Below are 21,469 nucleotides of genomic sequence, written 5' to 3'. Positions count from 1 at the left end.
AATTCTTTGATACATAATGTAAACCCAACACATTTTCTTGTAAATATAATCATTCTTTCATTTTTTTTAGAATTATCAGATCACATAAGATTAAGACTAACTAACCACGCTACCAGAAAACAGTATATTAAAAAATTACATATTTTATGAGCTTAGTTCATATATTTACGACTTAATACACACAGCTACATGTCACTCTCTATGCGTCTGCCAAATTAGAATGTAATTATAACTTTGTAACAACAATAAACTTTACAGAATTGAACAATAGTAACATAATAAAATTCAGCAACAAAAAGCAAAGTCACAACAAGACATTAAAATTACAATCAAGCAAAATATCATAGGACCAACATGAGAGAAATTACAGTTTTTACTTAGCAAATTTTATAGGATAAAAATTTACCTGAGTATATTACACTGAGTATATACAGTGTGAGTGGCTCTTGGTGTGACAAAATTTTTTGGGTTATAATGCAATATAAATGTGATACAATGGTGGTTATAAAAAAAGTCTAACTCCAAAAATTAGGTCTAAAATGAATTACTTTCAGTTTTTCTAAAAAAACCCGTGTTTTTGTACGTAAATCTGTCATGGAGTTCAATGCGCATTTCCATCACAAAACCCGTAAATAAAGTGCATATCAGCGTATTCTCGAGTAGTGAACTCCATGGCAGCCTACACTTGACTAAATAGAGCAGAAAAATAGTTTATTGGAGGTAGAAGTAATTCATGTGGACACTGGTCTTACAAAACAAGATAAAGGAATGAATGTACAATACTGGTGAAAATGATAAGATATGGAATTAAAACATTGATAAAGGATGCGACCATTAATCCGTAACTAGCATCCACAAAATTATTTTAAACTGCTTTACTTTTTTGTTATCTTCAATTCCTTGTTTTATGAGACATTTTATAAAACATAAAAATTAAGTAAAGTTGTTATTAAATTGTTTTAATCTTTTTTTTTGGCTTGCGTGTTTATAATATTCAAACCGATAAAGGTAGATAACAGAATACTTAACTATGGTCATATGGCATACCATTTTAAAGCCTATTAAATGGCAAAGTTTTTAATATCACTTGACACATTCTTGTGTACAGGGTGTGGTAAAAAGATGGGGTTCAATGTCATTTCAGTTTTTCTTAAACTTAGAAACTTTGCCATTTGAATCGACCTGAAGCTTAATTTTCTTTTCTTACCGTTTGAACCGATAACTTTTTCAAATTGAAAATTTAACGGAGAATCTAAAAATGATGTAGTTTGCTTACATACTTTGCTGAGAAATATCAGATTTAAGTACAAAAACACGGGTTTTTTTTTTAACTGAAAATAATTCATTTCAGACCTAATTTTTGGAGTTAGACTTTTTTATAACTACCATTGTATCACATTTACATTGCATTATAACCCAAAAAATTTCATCACACCAAGAGCCACTCACCCTGTATACTGGATTAGATGCAAAATGAAATTAAATGTCTCTAACATCTTTCTTCAAATTTTGGAAACAACTCATTTTAGTTATATAAATACAACTTCTATTACCCTCATTACGCAAAAATATTAATGTTGCATTGAAACTAATAACACATACGGACCTATCGGTCATATTTAATTGTGTAGTTTGTTTTTTAACAGGTACCACTAGTCTCCATGACTGTAAGGGATAATATAGGATTACATGTGAATTAAATGAATTTATTACTATATCAGCTGCTCTTGTCACGTCTATTGCATTATACTAACATAAAATTGTAGGGGATCTAGTCTGTCTCTCACAGGAAGCCCTCGAGGGTATCTTGGATCAACTAGTTCTGGCAATATGCATTTGTAGTAAAAAGTTAAAAGTGGAATTTTAATTTAAAATATTAAAATTTGAATTCCTTTATTTTGTAATGGGTAATAGCTGCTCATGTAATGAGATTTGTTTAACAATCAAATGAAGCAATCATACATTAAGTCAAATAAAACCTATTATAGTTAGACTATAATATTGCACTAAACAAATTACCTCATAATGAGGTATGTCACTCATATTTTGAAAATATTGACATTAATCAATAATTTATTGTTCCCCAGGAGGTAGAGGTAGTTGTTACACGTTACGAATTTATTGTTACGGAAAGAGTTCGCCAACACTATTTCGGTGATATGAAGATGTATATGAGAGCTTCCACACGACACGATCATTCATAGCATGGGCGCGCAACGGTGGCGCGTAAGTAGTGTTTCGTCCATGGCCGTTGGAAAGACCCGGCGCCGCGCGGTCCTTTGACACCGCCGCCCGTGAGCTCAGTGGTGCCTGTGATCCTATGCGATCCTATCCTTTCACACTGATCGGATGACGAATAAATAAAAATATTGTAGTTCATACTTTATACATACTTGTTCATAATACATTATTATTTAAAAACAAAATATTTACTACAATGTTTCATTTATGCAAGATAGGAACTTGATTATTAATGTATGAATAGATATTATAAATCAACAAATTGAAGGAACACCAACACTGAAAGGCCACACGTTATAACCTAGCGAAAGCGGGTGAGGGGAAATATCCAGCAGGTAGTGTTGGGAGAGTTGCTTACAGTTTCCGGCTGTAGCCGCCACGCGCGCCACCTGACAGAGCGTTCAATAGCGCTTGCAGACCTTTCATGTCTGCCTTATTGTACCTTAACTTCAGAACTGTTTAATAAACCGTTTGCAGTTTTACTCTTACTATATTCCAATCTACGAATGTCTGTATTTTATTCATTAATAAAAATTCACGTTTTTATTTTATGAAACGTTAAAAATACACTTTTTTAAAAACTTTCCACCTGATTTGCAGCTTAAGTTGAATCGAAATTTTAAAAACTAATGCACGTATACAAATATTTAGTTACTTAAATAACATCAATATATTTGTAATAGCTCAAAAAATGAGCCTACAATGAGGCAGATTCAAAACCCTTGCATCAGCGTTCACCAGAGTGGTAGAGCGCAGCCTTAAGAGAGGGAAACAAAGTAAACAAAAAATTTAATTAAAACCAAGAGCAACTGTACCGTACAAGTGCAAAAAAATATATGGTCCAAGGCGTAAAGTAGCGCTACAGGTTACTACAGAAAACTCAACAAGGCCCAAGTGAAAAAGACAAAAGTCTAAATAGTAAACTCTCCCTTTAAACAGTAAGCAATTTAGAACACCCCAAAAAAAATCTCTTTTGAGACCAAGAATCCAAAAAAAACCCAGTGAAAATTAAAATTTAGAAAGCAAATACCAAAGGGAAAAAATAATTTAACCACTTAAGGCTTAAATTAGGCTAAACTGAAAATTAGGTATGTTAAACACCCGAAGTTGAATCAAGCAAGCTGACATATCAATCAATCCAAAGAGTCCACTAGGGTTTGGTGTTTTATAAAGTTTTTTTTACCTTTTTTTAACTAACAGTGAACCCTCAAGATGGCAAACTATAGTTTTAAAAGTTTCCAAAAGAAGGATGTTTCTACATTTTGGAAATAAAAGTTTAGTTTTGTAAGTAATTAAATCACTTATGTGTATGTCAGCCTGTCAAATCCAACTCCAAGCTGCAACTTCATAATCATTACAAAATTAACATAGGCCTATGATATTTTTATTAATAGTTCAAACTAAAGGTGTACTCCATATTGAGTTTACCTATTTAAATTAAACAGGCACTAGTCAAAAGAAGCAAAAGGCTTTTAACCCTCCAACTGGCGGTCATTTTTTCCTGTAGTGGCGGCATGTTTTCGAGCCTCGTGCAAGGGTTTTAAAAAAAATTATTAAAAATATAAATTAAAAGTAATATATATATATATATATATATATATATATATATATATATATAGAAGTATATATTTTTGTGTTCAGAATTAAACATATAATAATATTAGTATTTAAATTTGGCCTTAAAAAATGTTTACTAAAAATCTTTTTCCATGAAATTCAAAATTTACTTTTTTTTTTAATTTGGGGGGGACCATACCTAGCAAACCAAGTTATAGTAAGAAAACTATAAAAGTGAGATTGCCATTTTGTGTCAAATTTATTCTAGTTTCAGAAACACATAAGCATTATACAAATTTATGAAACTATAATAACACTATATAACAAAAAGCAGCGATGCGCATAAATTGTGAAAATAGGGTGTATATGTAAGAGTTTGCTAATAAAAGTTTTACTAATACAGTTTTACTTCAATACATGTTATATTGCATATTTTATTACTCAGAATGAAGTAAACTATACAGCAGAAGTAAAATAAATTCCATAACTTTTTGTTTTGAAGAGTCGAAAAAAGTTTCATTTTGTCATTACTCAAAACGTTTGCGAAAAATTTTCAAACAGCAAAGTATAAAATGTGTTTCAAAGCTTGTATTATATCCAAATTTATAAATCTATGGTTTACATATGATGGGAAATTTTATGTAGTTTTAGAAAACCATAAACTGTGTCTAAATATATTACATATATTTTGATTTTACAACTACATGTATTACTAAAATAACAGTATATAGCCTACGCGACTAACAATGACCCTGGAATGGTCCAAACAGTTATCATACATAACCAAAGAAATTACGGTAAATATATATTTGGTTGTGAAAATTGTTATTTCAGAACTAAAAGAGTGCCTAAAATAACGTTTAGTGAGTGAAAAACAATAACAAACTACGTGAAATGAATTTTAGCCAAGTCATTTTGCCATAGCCTACACAGATTCGATAATTCATCAAACATATTTCAGTAAAAAGAAATTTATTTATTCTAAAATATATTTATTTGCACTACTGCAATATCTAACAACTCACCACACACTAAACACAACACAAAAACACAAATAAAACTTACTAATAAACACGACTCGTCATATAAACAAATCAGACGGCATCGACAACATGGCGGTCACAATGAATTGCATCATCATCTTTTACGTTCCAAACTACGAACTTGGTACGTTGCAACTACAATACAAAGAGGAATAAAACTATAGTATTCCTTAGGCTTTTTTTTCCCCGAATCCAATGGTGCATGAATCGAATCGATACGTTGCCGGAATATACTGTAATGAGTGATTATGCAAAGGAATGTATTGTTCGTCAAAATTTTTTACAAACAACATTCGAGAATGAACCTTGTTCATCAAAATTTTTATGAACAACAGTTGGAGTGTTAATAAAAGACTATAAAAGAATTATTTTCACAGTGCCATTAAAGTTTTGAAGAGGGTTTAGAAAAAATTGCAAACTGTTAGAATAAATCAACCCTTTAAGTTTGAATTGCCCTGAACATTCAAATAGCATAGGACTACATAAAAGTTTGACATAGTTCTAAGTAGAAAAATTATCAGATAAATTTAACAGTAACACTGCACTTACCTTGTGTGTAGACTAACATTAACTAACAATACATTCTAAGACTTGAACAAATTCAACACAGTAGACAAAAACCCATCATATTAGTGCTATTAAAAATTTATACTCTTATTAACTTATTATATGTACAAGTGGTGTAATTCCGCTGGACGAATAAATAAATAAATGAAGTATGAATAAAATAAATAAATTGCATTTGGAACTAAGGGTTGGTGTGGAAATATTAAATATTTATTTATTCAGATGAAGAGGTGAAAGATTGGAAAGGAATGCAATTTATATAAAAAAACAAGAAAACTTTTCATTATAAGCCAACCCATAGTAAATAATCTGGTGAAACTGATTGGGGGGTTTTAAATAGTAACCAGAAAGCTAAAAACTTTAAAAACAAATAGTGGGCTATTCATAGGCTGAAGTACAATAAACGGCCACCAACTGCATCTGCCCTTCTCTTGGACACATCTGAGCCAAGGCTAAATTAATATACCAAAACGTGCTAGCTAAATTTAAAAAGTACAAATAATTAAGTACAAGGTTTTGGTTAAACCAAGAGGCTACACTGTAGGTGGTATTAAAAGATAGGTTAAGAGTTAAACTTAGTCAGGGAAAAAAATTTATTAATTTGGTTTAAAGGTAAATTTTAAGCTGAAAAACATCAACCATTTACCTATGCCTAATTATTGAGTGAGAACAAGTTACTAAAGTTTAAGAAATACTGCAACTCAACATTTTGAATTATTATAGAACTAGGCTTAGGTAGCAGTTGGTTGCAAGAACTGCTTCGCTCAGACCTGCACATTAGAAATATGCTACTTAGAAAAAGTATCTACATTTGAGTAAAAAAACAGTAAGTAGAATTTAGAAAACTAAAAATTTAGAAAACGTCTACCCCTTAAAAAACTTAAAACTAGGACTTAGCTCTCATAGTTGTGTAGAATTCTTCCGCTCCCACCGGCAAGCCTAGCCTTATATTTCAAACCACGGACCTCTGGGTTATGGGCCCAGCACGCTTCCACTGCGCAACCACGATCTGCTACCAATATGCGACGAATTTGTACACTGTATTTGGAACGACTGGACCCTAACTAATTAAACGAGGTCGTGAAACGTTGATTGGAAGGTAGGCCCCACGATTTTAACACCAAAACACCGTGCCGGTTCGTCAAGGGAGCGGGCAGCCAGCTTTGATTATAAAACCCCGACCACTGAAGCTCTAAGACGTCCTCGCCCTACGGAAGCCTGAAGAGAAGAGGGCAAGAAACTTAATTCCAGAAATCTAGAAACCTGAAAACTAGAACCAATCATAACAGGCAGGAATCCACAGAAACAGAAGACGAAGTTATCCAACTGGAAAAGAGACGACTCGACCAGCTGTAGGGAAAGGGCTGCCGGCCCGTCCAAAGGCCAACAAAAATAAAGTGGCAAACGCCACATATTAAACTGCGAGAATGGTAGAACATTTTACTGACCCTACGTACAGTAGGTTTGAGGGGTTTTCTACCTGCTTTATAACACCATTGATGATTACAGAACTAGAAAATTTTGTAGTTGTAGGTAGTTTATTAAACTGCGAGAATGGTAAAACTTTTACTGACCCTACGTACAGTAGGTTTGAGGGGTTTTCTACCTACTTTATAAAACACCATTGATAGTTACGGAACCAGTAAACTGTGTAATTAATTGCAGTGAATGTATTAAACTGCGAGAATAATAGACCATTTTACTAACCCTACGTACGGTAGGTTTGAGTGCTTTTCTACCTACTTTATAAAACAATCATTGGATGTTTACGAATCCAGTAAACTGTATAGCTATAAATAAGGTAATAACCTGCGAGAATGGGAATCAGATGATTGATCCCACGTTCATTCGTTTGTGTGAGATTGTTATGGCATTTGAGTTAATTATTCCCAAAATATTGTAACACAAGGCGCTAAACTCATAAAATAACGATATTATTATTATTATTATATTGTTTATTTGAATTTTAAAATTTAAAAAGGACTATTGCAGGATTTTTGAACATATATAATGTTGGTATATGTTACATTTTACAAAGTAGTACTCAAATGTTTAAAATGTTATTTTTGATTGTTTTTCTCTTTATCACTCTCACTTCTTAACAAAATTACAACGCACTATTACGTCGTTACCATACTTAAATGAGAAAGAACTTGGAAAATTACTAGGAGCCGTGACGTGGAAATCCCAGCTCCAACGTTAATTAAATGTAAACCTACGTTCACCGCAAAGTTATCAAGTAATCAAATTTCCGATAATTTAATCAGAGTTGAAAGAAATTTAATGAATCCGGATGAGAAATGTAACGTCATCCAATCTTATTCTTTGACATTTTAAAATAAATATGGTTTGATTCCGTATTCAAGTAAAAATAGGTTTTCATAAATTTACTGAGCAAACATGTGTACATATTAACATTGGACGAAACGTGTTCCATCAAGTCAAAATGTTAATAAAAATTATTTAATAGAAATCATGTCTATACAAAAATTTTCATGTCATGCTTTTAAAGGATAGTTGGTTATTACCCCCTATCATAGTCTACAACATAAACTACTACATTCTTCAACATTTATTTTATTTAATAATTATAAGAAGTTATAGTTAATAGGACTTGGCTTTCTAGGGCGGAGCTCTTGTAATTCAAGAGCCTACCATATCTTACTAATGGAATAAATATTATTTTAATCAAACTAATGAACCTAACTGGATTGCTAGAATGCACAGTTAGGTTACTAATCCAGCTGGTGTACCAGAATTTTTTATTGTTTTAGATTTGGGGGAACTTCTATTCCTCATCCGTCCTCTTAGTGACGCCACTGAATTATTAAGAATATGGAACTGGTTTACTAAGATATTACTAATTTTCATTAAAAAATTATAGGAACAGATCTTAAGCAAAATCGAATAGTAGACCTCGCCCGTGGTGAGCGCTAACATGGGCTCTTATAGGAGGGAGAAATTCCCTCATTTGCTGGAGAAATCCCTTCATGTGCGGGAGAAATTCCCTGCTCACACTCTTATCCTATTAAAATGTTCCAAATTCTGGGTGTTTTTCGGTACAATCGGTGATTTGGGGTGTCAAAATCGGTGATTTGTTGGGTCCTCACACTCTTGTGCACACTACGTGAGGGAGAAACGAGGGACGGAGGGAATTCCAATATGGCGGCGGGGGCGGGAAAAATTGGCGGGAACAGGGGAACATAACCTCAATTGTGAAAAGGGCGGGAAAGTAACCTCACTTTACGGAGTCAAGATGGCGTTAACATTACATATTAAAAATAGAGACGAATCGTACCTTATTGTTTGATGATTGAGTCGATGTGGGCCTGGATGTGGTTTCGGAACATCCGCACTACGTATAGTATCCAGGTTAAACATTATCCAGTATAAGAATCGGTCCAGAGAGCTGGTAGACATTCTACGACTGGATAATGTCCCGTCCCATGGAAATTAAATTTGGAATATAAATTTTGAATGTGAAGCCAATTGAAGAAGTTTTTAAGAGGTAGAACTCGACAGAGAGATCTACCTAGGGGAGATATATTGTGAATCTTCCCACAATCAGCTCACAGCACGTGGGGCATCTATCCCCCACTCTGTTGGAGCATGGACGACAGAGTGTATGCCCACACAGTCGAAGAGCGATTGTTGGTAGATTCGCAAAGCAAACGGGGCAGTTTACTTCGCGGGGTTGAGTGGCAGGGGTTGATCCGTTGGACGGCGCAGCGGTGTTTCTACGTCGGGAGTCCTCCTCCATGCGGGTAGCCGTCTCGTATAGGAAATCCGCGAGGATGCTGCGGATTTCCTCCCAAGCGGCTGGAGCGGCGGCACGGAACTCCTCCTCCTCGGGTCTCCGCACGATCCACAGTTCGCTTTCGTAGATGTCCCTCTCACCGATGTGATGCACCTGAGTGACTATACTCAGGGACCTTGACACCGCCCTCATTGCCTCCCATTGGGGATCTCTGTCCTGTAACTAGGTAACGAATTAAACAGATGAAACACTACGGAGTGGCATGGATAATGTAGGGAATGAAACGTACTGCATATGGTGAGAGCAGGGGTGGCGAGCCGACAGCCACTTCCATGGATATGAGGGACTCCTGTGAGGCGGGGTCGGGGGAGAAACCAGAGTGGAAGGAGCCACTACTGATGGGCGAGACTGTTGGTGGAGTAGACTGATTCAACCTCCGATAGAACTGAGAGAGATCCTCAGAGGACTGTCTCAGGGTCGAGGGGTTGCGTCGGAAGTCCCAAGAAGTACTCAACTGTCAACAAAAAATATCCATGTTTTGATTCTGTAAACAGAGCGAAACCTGCAATATAATATGAATGCATTGCCCTATATACTAACCGAAATCGCCTCATCTGAGCTGGAATTAGATACCTCCATCAGCACCCTTTGAGTCGCCTCGTCGGGAAAAGTCGACGCCTCAGCTATAGCCCTATCGGCAGCAGCGATTAGACTCTCCTCAGAGATGTCAGAGGGGAGAGTGATGTTTGTGGGTAGCATCACCGGTCCACCCGAGAGTCGATGGTTGAGACTCGTCCTAAAGAACAAGTGAATTAATACATTGCCAGACTAGCGACGGCTAGTGGCTAAATATACTACAACACCCACCGTGTCAGTGATCTGCTGGGTCCCGCCACCGGTTGATGTCATTGAAGATAAGTACACATTAGCAGACAGGTCTATAGTTAATACTTCACGAATGGAAAATAGGATAATGGTAATCACCTCTTCAATGCCGGCGCTTATGACATGCAGTCGGCCGCGTCGAGTGGTCACCCATTTGCCATACCTGAACATCCTCTGGATCTGAGCCTCGTACTCGTTCTGAAATAGAGTTCGATTATAGAGACTGCAGCAATGCGTAATTAGTACAATGCAACGGTAACAATGGTGTACTGACCCTGGTCACCTCACGCTGAAGGACAGGGAGTGTAGCCCGATCATCGCCATGATTCTGAAAATAGAACAATAAAGTTAGAAAAGCTGTCACACACCTAAGGAGTAAAAATTAGAGCAATGAAATGTGATCTAACCATATTCAGGTGGACTATAGACCCGCTCTCCGTAGTAAAGTATCGATCCCGGATAGCCCCGGGCACAGGGATCGGTTGACTCCTACGCAAACCGTTTGAAGTGGATGGTTGTTCCTAAAAAAACACTTTACAAGTTAGAAACAGTGTTGAGGGACAACACGAGAGAACAATAAATAATCAAAACAAAAATTACCTCGAGATCGTTGCCAGCCACCACCAACAGCAACATGGCGAAAACGGTAAAACTAGTTGCCACAGACATAGCAAAGCTATCACAAGAACAGCAAGTGCAGCTGCAGTCGATGTACCGGGCTTTTATATGCGGACGCCCCTCCCCACCGAGACTCGCACTTGCACTTGCACTGCATTAACTGCAATTTGTGACCCACTTTTCCACACCACGGTAAGCCGGAATGGCTAGGCCGTAGGGGTCCCAGTGCGTTTCTGATTATAGTGAGTTTCCCCAGTAGGCCTATTCTCACTCTTTCACATTACTAATCACTTTACTCGGTGAATCCTTTCAATGTGACCAGTATTTGTGTACAGCCCCAACCACCGCTGTACACGATAGCGATTCACTCCATTACAATGTATCGCTCCTCAACATATTTTTGCCTCCTGTAAGTTTCAATAGCCACTTTGCTCGGTGAAGCCTTTCAATGTCACACAAAAACTTACCGGAGAATATTATATTTTTTTATTTTTTTGACATCTAGAGCGAGGTACATACCCCTGGACTTACGGAGTTTAGGCCTGCCATAGAGGTATCTGTCACACACACACATCCACAACTGCTCCCGGTCTTACGGAGTTTAGGCCTGCCGTAAGAGCAGTAAAGAGGCCCCAGGACTTACAGGTTTTACGCCAGCCTTAGGAGCTTACCAATCACTCACCCCGATTTAGAGCCTTTTTTAAAGCACAAGCATAAGTGACGTCACTATTATGTTGAGGCTAAATACAGTGAGTATCGGAAACAATAGCCTCCTTACTATCTACAATATTTCTATCAACTATGTTATTATGAAAATTAGATAAAATTTCAACTTTTTCTAACCCCTTAGTATATACAGTGACAAAGGGTTTTTACACAGAGCTCGTATAATCCCCTCGTCGTACTGGATACCACCCTCCTCCCACTTGATATTGTGAAAGTGGCGCTCCAGCCACCGAGCGGTTCTGGCCATTTTCGAATTTAACTCCGCTTTATCGTATGGAGGCTTGAATACGATGTGTGCACGAAAGAGATGACTGATTATTACAAACTCTTTTACAATAAATCGATTGTCATTATCTTTAAAAGCGTGAAACTCAACTACCGCCTCCATTTGGCCACCGTTTGTACAAGGCCACTTCATGAGCTAATTTATGAGCTGTGGAGCAGAGGAGTCCCTGACTATCTGCTTTTGCAAATACGTCCTCCTCTACCAACCCTGATGCTAGTGCGTGAATGGTAAACCGTACAGACTCTTCGATAATAAAATTGTCTCTGAGAGCAATGTACATCAGAGGAAGGCTGTTTGTAAACTGAGTCCATTCGGCTTCGTTAAGTGCATGCCTCGCCCCCTACATTCTCTGTCACCCACATAGATTTTAGGATGAGATTTTACGTACATTTTAAATTTATTAACAAAAGGATAGAGAGAGCATACGTCCACATACTGTATAGACTCCCCCTCTGCACACTTGTGGTATGTTCTTGCGTTGCCTGTTCTACTACCAAAGAAGGCGTCTCTTGGATTAAGTGGGAGCGTGTTTAGAATTGGTAATGAGTTTAGGTATGCCAATCTAGGATCTTTTTTCATTTTCTTAAATTCACACTCTCACATCTCGATAACTTCGTATCCGGAATTTTGGAGTTTAGCTATTTTGGATTTGGTCCTTTCGTACCTCAGATGCAAAGAGTCTGAGGGATCATCTGATAAGGGCACTTCCCTCTCATACTTGTAACATTTAGGGCACCCGTGGAAATAACAACCTTGAAATTCATGCACACGTTCACCGTCGAAACCGTCTACTTTCATACCGGCAATTTTGACTTCTCTTTCCCGCCCTGCATGCTGGATTCGGACGCCGCGCTGATCCTCTTCCCAAGTCAGCCACTGCAAAGCGATGGGGGATTGCATGTCAACAAGTCTGTATCCATTGTTAGAGACCAGGCCAATAGTATTGGGTTTTAAGAACTTCCGTCTAAACACCAAGTTACAGGCGCTGGCTATGGTGACGGCTTCTATGAACGGGTCTACGTTACATTCTTCGAGAAACATTGCTCTGAATTTTATGCACGCCAAAATCTCGACATCTGAAATACAATACTCAATCTGTTCTTTTTGGAAATCAAACACTACGTTTTTGTTGACCTGGTCATTATGCCAATTTTCAAAATCTTTATAACTTTTTTCGAACATCGATTCAGGACAGTAGTATTCCTTGGGTGGGATGGGGCCTACATAGTTTTGGTTTGCCAGAGTGTTAAACAAGTGAGGGAAGTAACCCTTCTTCTTCTCTGGGGGTAGATCAAAGGCTTTGTTGAGTGCTGAGAGGGCCATGGGGAAATAGTTCAGTGAGTCGATAAATCTCACGTTGTCCAATTCCATGAGAATGACTTTGGTGCCACGCATAATTAGCTCTAGACTGAATTTTGTCTGTTCCACTACGTATTTTAAGATGAACTGAAAATCAAAGCCCTGGCCGTTATGAGCCATTACACAAACGTTTTTGAACTTTTTTCTAACATCCATAACATAATCCATGAATTGAACTACAGGATCTTGGCTGAAGACTCGAGTACGGGTATTACAATGTTCACAATTTCCACCACCGATACATTTGAAACAGAATTGTTGCGAGAAACATAGATTTACTTTATGAACTTTTTTATCATCAACGTACTCGTCCTGTCTTGTTTCCAGATCGAAAAATATGAATAGATAATCTTCTGTTTTGTGCTTGCCTGTGTCGACTCGCATGTAGCACTGGTGGTTTGGGGCCTTGAAATCATTACAGATTTAACAGAAAACTTCCCCGCACACGTGTTTCGATTTACGCTGTTTCAGAAATACGAGTCTTTGACATTGTTTGCATTTATTAACAGATTTACACCGTTCACCCTGGTGAGCCGCGAAACATATTTGATTTTTTAGAGTGATGTTACAATTTGGGCAAAACTATTCCTCCATGCTCCTCTTTACAGGGTGGAGAAACTGTCTGGCACGCAGGGCAGATATTTGAACATCTGTGAAAACCTTTGTGGTCTTAAGGGACATGGCATGCTTCGCAAAAGAGTTTACAAGCAAAGGCTGCAGTGAGGGATGTGATCACATTATAATGACCGTTATGATAAAGTAGGTTAATTTTATACAGATCACTTTCATTATTACCGCTAAAATACACGTCCCTACCCTTACTGTTATAGTTGTAAACTGTAATATTATATTTTTTGAGGTGATCTTGAAATTTTGAGAGTTCGGGGACCCCCGCTTTCAGAACAGGTCCAGAAATTTGGACCCCGACTTTAGTCATCAGTTTTTTGGCTCTGAAAAATTGCCTCTTACCTTTGTCTTCACGTATAGCCTTAAATTGAGGATCTTTTTTAGAGTTGGCTTTGGCTACTACCAGAGCACGCGCTAGACACAGATTATCGCTATTCTTAATGACTATGATACCTCTACGGGTCTTGCATTCTTCTTAGAAATTGTTATAAAACCAGGTCTTGTGGGGCCACCACTACCAACAGGGAGATTGACACGCGTACATTCGACTTTGAACGTATCGGTAGATTTTACAGAGTCCGCGTTACTTTGAATTATCCCCCCAAAAAATTTCAAAAAGGACATCGTCTTTGACCTGATCAGCTGGTCGAAATGCCACGTAGCCCGGATCTTTACTTTTTAAATTTAGACTATGAAGGGTGAAGCCCAGGTAGTCCGAATCAGTGCAATTTGCTTTCATTTCATTTACAATTTTAGAAAACCCCGTCCTTAGCCAATCGATTTCATTAATGTTTTCAGGGACGGGATTGAATTTAAAGGTGGTCTTAGTACCATATACCCTGAATTTTCTCATACAGGTCTCGTTTCTTCCTAGAATTTTTACAGGATCCAACACCATATCCATATATACAGGTTCAGAATCTACTTCAATATTTTTGTACGACATGTTTAAAACTAAGGATATATTATTTACAATAAGGTATTATAGAAACGATATTACGTTAGAAAAGCAACTAAAATGACTAAAAAGCCAATATCCAAAGCTGCTACTAGTAACTATAATTTCTATTTAGATTAAGAAAAATAATTACAAGAATAGTATTAACGGTAATTAAAATAAATATTAGTAAAAGTAAAAATATTTTATCGTATTAGATTGAATTATTTTACTCGAGTAATATCAAAAGGTCGTAATTGTTTAAGTAATTGTGTAAAATTCAGAGCGACACACGTCCTATCTCCCTGACCTCCCGCACGGATCTGACGGGAGAGAGAGAGGAACGAGTGCTGGCCTCTCAGGTTCCACCAATCAGAGCGCTTAGATACTATTTACATCCAATCAAGGACGCGCTTATTCCAGCCAGTGGGGAAGCGCGAAATTTTCTTGTTCAGAACTGGCTAACTCAGGTCTATTTATGTTACAGACTTTCTCTGATGACGTCACGTATTGCTACGTGTGTGGCGGGAGTGAAGAGTGCCAATGTGAATAGTTGTTTAGAAATAGTATAATAAATTAGTTTTTACCCAAAAAAGGTTTAATTTTAAACTCCTGGAACCCCTATGCTCAGCTCTATACATCGACTCACCACATCACACAATAAGGTACGATTCGTCTTTATTTTTAATATGTAATGTTAACACCATCTTGACTCCGTAAAGTGAGGTTACTTTCCCGCCCTCTTCACAATTGAGGTTATGTTCCCCAGTTCCCGCCAACTGGGCGCAGCCATCTAAGTAAGTGAGGTTATGTTCCCCTGTTCCCGCCAATTCATGGGCGCAGCCATATTGAATACGCGGGAAACCAAGAAAGTGAGGTAAGGTTCCCCTGTTCCCGCCAATTTTTCCCGCCCCCACCGCCATATTGGAATTCCCTCCGTCCCTCGTTTCTCCCTCACGTAGTGTGCACAAGAGTGTGAGGACCCAACAAATCACCGATTTTGACACCCCAAATCACTGATTGTACCGAAAAACACCCAGAATTTGGAACATTTTAATAGGATAAGAGTGTGAGCAGGGAATTTCTCCCGCACATGAGGGGATTTCTCCAGCAAATGAGGGAATTTCTCCCTCCCATAAAAGCCCATGTTAGCGCTCAACGCGGGCGAGGTCTACTTCGAATAAACAAATTTGCGTAGCTAGCAATTTAGATTAGTGAAAATAATGGCAGCACTGTTTGAGAGCAGTAGGATTGTGAGTATGGAGGCAAATTCATAGAATCAAATCATTGTATGAGGTAAAAATCCTATCAGACAGGAAGTACACACTCTGTTTCAGTATCCCTTGCAAAAATTATGGGATCGGCTAAATCACTGTCTTTCAAGAAATGGATAAATTACAAAAAGTCTCAAAACATATATTTTACTAACATTTCCTTTTTTGAAAAAAAATAGCAAAAGATATAAAACTCTTAATTTTAAACTATTCAGTTCTGATCCATTTAACTATTTCACTATCAAAAGCAATCTTAGTTTTAACATTAAGTGCTCATAGAACAATTCCATTTAGTAAAAACTAATACCCAATATTAGTTCAAATTGGAATACGTAGTTTGAAAGATGTTGGCTTAAATATAACTGTAAATGATTTATTTGGTAGAATATTTATATAAATCCGCTTCCTGCAAGTTACTATGGTAAAAGTGAAATGTGTTTCGGTATCTATATATTTCTTTCTGAAACATCTTTTTTTGGTATTCTCATAACAAGTATTTCCCTAGATATTGATTATCATATTTAGATTTGATGAGTGGTGGTGGGTGGGTGACTATCTTAAGAAACCTGTATAGATAAAACATAAATAAATTTAAAATGTCGAAAAATATGTACACCTATAACAGTTTATTAAATAATACGATGAATAAGTTCTATTCCATTAACCATTACATATTATTACTAATTACTAACAAGAAAATATGTTAAATTTAAGCTCAATATCAATAAATTAAATTTAAATATCAATGCTAAATATCCAAAATCATAAAATAACCCATTATGAGGCTTGAATTTCGATGAAGTATCATCGGTTTGGAGTTAAATTTGATGTTAGAATAATAACAGGTACTAAATTAATAAACTATGCAGACACTGCAATGACGTTCTTGTTGTGTCTACTGCATCCATTTACCCGGCATAAAATACCAATTATAAAAGTAAGCACAAATTTACAGTATTACAGTTTAGATTCAATTACTTTATTACGACCATAAAATATTTACAATATTCATATAAAAGTGTTATTGGAAAAACATTGTTAAAAATATTTTTACATGTACCAAAGTACACTGTTTCTGGAGTAGGCCGAAAGATTCTAAATACTTGACTTAAGAGGCTCCATAAAATAGCAATTGATAAGATGATAAGATAATAGGTTTCCGGACATTTTTCATAGTTATATGTTACAAAAGGTATAACACAACGTTTCCTGGATTGAAATCTATATTCAATCATCAAAATATACATATAATATAACAGGAGATAGGAGACAATTAGTATGTAAGTAAGAAAGTACGTTATATGTACCAAGTTTACTGTCAATAAGGAATAAAGAAAAAAGGAATTGACCTTGCATAACTGTTTTGGGTCCAGAGAGGAGAAAAAAACCCGCCCGTTGTCATTGAAGTCACGAGTACAAGTAGTTAAGAGTTTGAATACACGTTGACCATCGCCGGTGAAAGTGGAGCACTAATAAAAATCAATATCGGCATTAACTGTGGCACCATGGAAAGATGAGGCAGGAAGCCGATGGTCGTAGGGAGGATAGTAAATCAATCAACCTCTGGGCCTGTGTTTTGGTCCTAGACCTTACTTTCATTTTGTGTGCACGAATTCCATCGTCAATAAAATATTTCAACAAACGAAGCAGATTAAATTAATGTAAGGTAATATAGTTTGATAAATCACAATATTAAAAAAAGTGTCAATAAAATATTTCAACAAACGAAGCAGATTAAATTAATGTAAGGTAATATAGTTTGATAAATCACAATATTAAAAAAAAGTGTCACCTGACTTATACAATAAGGTGTTATTTAGATCTATAATTAGCTCTAAATACTCCGTCTATAGCTCTCAAGATTATACCCGGAATAAGAATAAGGGCTGAAAGTAAATTCCATGTAATGTTTTACTTCTCGGATCGTTATTTCCCGACTATTTGTTTGTTATTTGTATGATTTGTATTATTATAAACTGTTTTAGCAAATTAATTTTTCTTAAGAATGTTTTGTTACCTACTGTATGTAGTATGTAATTTCAAATTGTCTGTTGGTTCCATGCCATCAGTAACGGTAAGGGTTGTCGTCTCTATTAAAAAGTGACGTCCAAAGGCTACAACTGAGCTTGGAACAGCTGAATACTGTCAATATAGGACTTGAGTACTGTTCAAGATACGATGACGTGCACACTTAGACCACATGTTTAGCAGTAATTGACAAACGCAGGTATCGTATACTGTGACTGACGTGTATAACTAGGTCTAATCTATATTCTTCTCAAGGTACAACTGAGCTTCGAACAGCTGAATACTGTCAATATAGGACTTGAGTACTGTTCAAGATACGATGACGTGCACACTTAGACTTATAAAAGACCACATGTTTGCAGTAATTGACAAACGCAGGTATCGTATACTGTGACTGACGTGTATAACTAGGTCTAATCTATATTCTTCTCAAGGTACAACTGAGCTTGGAACAGCTGAATACTGTCAATATAGGACTTGAGTACTGTTCAAGATACGATGACGTGCACACTTAGACTTATAAAAGACCACATGTTTAGCAGTAATTGACAAACGCAGGTATCGTATACTGTGACTGACGTGCATAACTAGGTCTAATCTATATTCTTCTCAAGGTACAACTGAGCTTGGAACAGCTGAATACTGTCAATATAGGACTTGAGTACTGTTCAAGATACGATGACGTGCACACTTAGACCAGATGTTTAGCAGTAATTGACAATCGCAGGTATCGTATACTGTGACTGACGTGTATAACTAGGTCTAATCTATATTCTTCTCAAGGTACAACTGAGCTTGGAACAGCTGAATACTGTCAATATAGGACTTGAGTACTGTTCAAGATACGATGACGTGCACACTTAGACTTATAAAAGACCACATGTTTAGCAGTAATTGACAAACGCAGGTATCGTATACTGTGACTGACGTGTATAACTAGGTCTAATCTATATTCTTCTCAAGGTACAACTGAGCTTGGAACAGCTGAATACTGTCAATATAGGACTTGAGTACTGTTCAAGATACGATGACGTGCACACTTAGACCACATGTTTAGCAGTAATTGACAAACGCAGGTATCGTATACTGTGACTGACGTGTATAACTAGGTCTAATCTATATTCTTCTCAAGGTACAACTGAGCTTGGAACAGCTGAATACTGTCAATATAGGACTTGAGTACTGTTCAAGATACGATGACGTGCACACTTAGACTAATAAAAGACCACATGTTTAGCAGTAATTGACAAACGCAGGTATCGTATACTGTGACTGACGTGTATAACTAGGTCTAATCTATATTCTTCTCAAGGTACAACTGAGCTTGGAACAGCTGAATACTGTCAATATAGGACTTGAGTACTGTTCAAGATACGATGACGTGCACACTTAGACCAGATGTTTAGCAGTAATTGACAAACGCAGGTATCGTATACTGTGACTGACGTGCATAACTAGGTCTAATCTATATTCTTCTCAAGGTACAACTGAGCTTGGAACAGCTGAATACTGTCAATATAGGACTTGAGTACTGTTCAAGATACGATGACGTGCACACTTAGACCAGATGTTTAGCAGTAATTGACAAACGCAGGTATCGTATACTGTGACTGACGTGTATAACTAGGTCTAATCTATATTCTACTCAAGGTACAACTGAGCTTGGAACAGCTGAATACTGTCAATATAGGACTTGAGTACTGTTCAAGATACGATGACGTGCACACTTAGAAAACGCAGGTATCGTATACTGTGACTGACGTGTATAAACTACCGGTAGGTCTAATCTATATTCTTCTCAAAGTGTACCACGATGTATGCCACGCATGCAGAAGTTTCTTTCAATACCTAATGCACACGTAAAATATTACACCCTTATATTATTTTGCTGCTTTTCTTTAGCCTAATTAAAATTTTCTCAGAATTCGTTCTTGAAATTGGTATAAAGTTATCGGAATATGATATTATTATTTTGTATCTTTAAATGAAAAAGAAACTGTATAACGACGAAGGTGCTGATAAAAAATCGATAGCGCCAACTAAACAATTATCAAACACAACTTCGTAATTTCCAAATACGCTTATAGACCAGAAGTTCGTATTCATATATTTACGTCATCAGTTTCGTTTTAAAAGTTACTGACAATGATTTAACATCTTAATAACTGTTAAATTTTATTGTACTTTAAGATGCAGAGATAGGCATATTTTTATGCACACTATGCTCTACATATTTCATGGCCTACGATTTAAAACCCCAGTTTAGGACAGCCGGTATTATTCGTCCATCGTATTCAATGTTTTAAACACTGGTATTAATTAAAGAGATCGCAAATAATCGAATGGTACTTGATGTAATGTTATAATGTAATGTACTTGACAGGTACATGCCCATCAGTGAAATATCTCGGCAATGAAAGTCAATATTATCTACAATACTAAGCAACGAAAAGTTACTAAGAATAGCAAATCTAACTCATTAAACGAGCACAGGTGTTGTAATGTGATTGACAGATACATTCTTATCAGTGATTTAACACAGCAATGACTCAGTATACAATACTAATCAATGAGAAATTGCTATGATCGAACAGCAAAGCTAACTCATTAAACGAGCACAGGTGATGTAATGTGATTGACAGATACATTCTTATCAGTGATTTAACACAGCAATGACTCAGTATACAATACTAATCAATGAGAAATTGCTATGATCGAAAAGCAAATCTAACTCATTAAACGAGCACAGGTGATGTAATGTGATTGACAGATACATTCTTATCAGTGATTTAACACAGCAATGACTCAGTATACAATACTAATCAATGAGAAATTGCTATGATCGAAAAGCAAATCTAACTCATTAAACGAGCACAGGTGATGTAATGTGATTAACAGATACATTCTTATCAGTGATTTAACACAGCAATGACTCAGTATACAATACTAATCAACGAGAAATTGCTATGATCGAAAAGCAAATCTAACTCATTAAACGAGCACAGGTGATGTAATGTGATTAAAAGCCACATCCACATCACACATAGGCGAGTTATCACGACAATAAACTCAATATACAACACCAATCAACGCGAGGTTTCTATTGATCGAATGATTAAGATAACTCGTTAGACAAGGAAACATGTTTTAATTTGATTCTATTCACTTATCCGTAGTCAGTAATAAGTGGTCCGTGGTCTGTAGACTGCAAGTGTTTCTCATTAGACAATTAGCGTACGAATGTTGGTTGTCATAAAAAGTATAGTAGATTCGGAAATATAAACCTCGGCTTACCTCCAAATATTTCAGTTTAATATACACAAATAATGTACTATTTACACTTTTTACCCCATAAAAGCGCATTTTTACCGTTGGAATAACTTTTTAAATTTTATTAACGTGATCTCCCCGATTTCAAACTCTGCTCTCTTACTGAGTAATTTGTGAACGCAACTTACCCTACTGAGGTTTTGCTTAAACTTTGTTTTTACTTCTTTTAAGAATTATCTCAGGCAACGTACGATAATGGAGTCATGTGGGAATATTTTTGTGGTTTTCATGGCA

Source organism: Homalodisca vitripennis, chromosome 8, assembly GCF_021130785.1.
Source record: "Homalodisca vitripennis isolate AUS2020 chromosome 8, UT_GWSS_2.1, whole genome shotgun sequence".
Lineage (NCBI taxonomy): Eukaryota > Metazoa > Arthropoda > Insecta > Hemiptera > Cicadellidae > Homalodisca > Homalodisca vitripennis.
The sequence above is the reverse complement of the archived record's forward strand: the minus strand, read 5'-3'. Positions refer to the sequence as shown.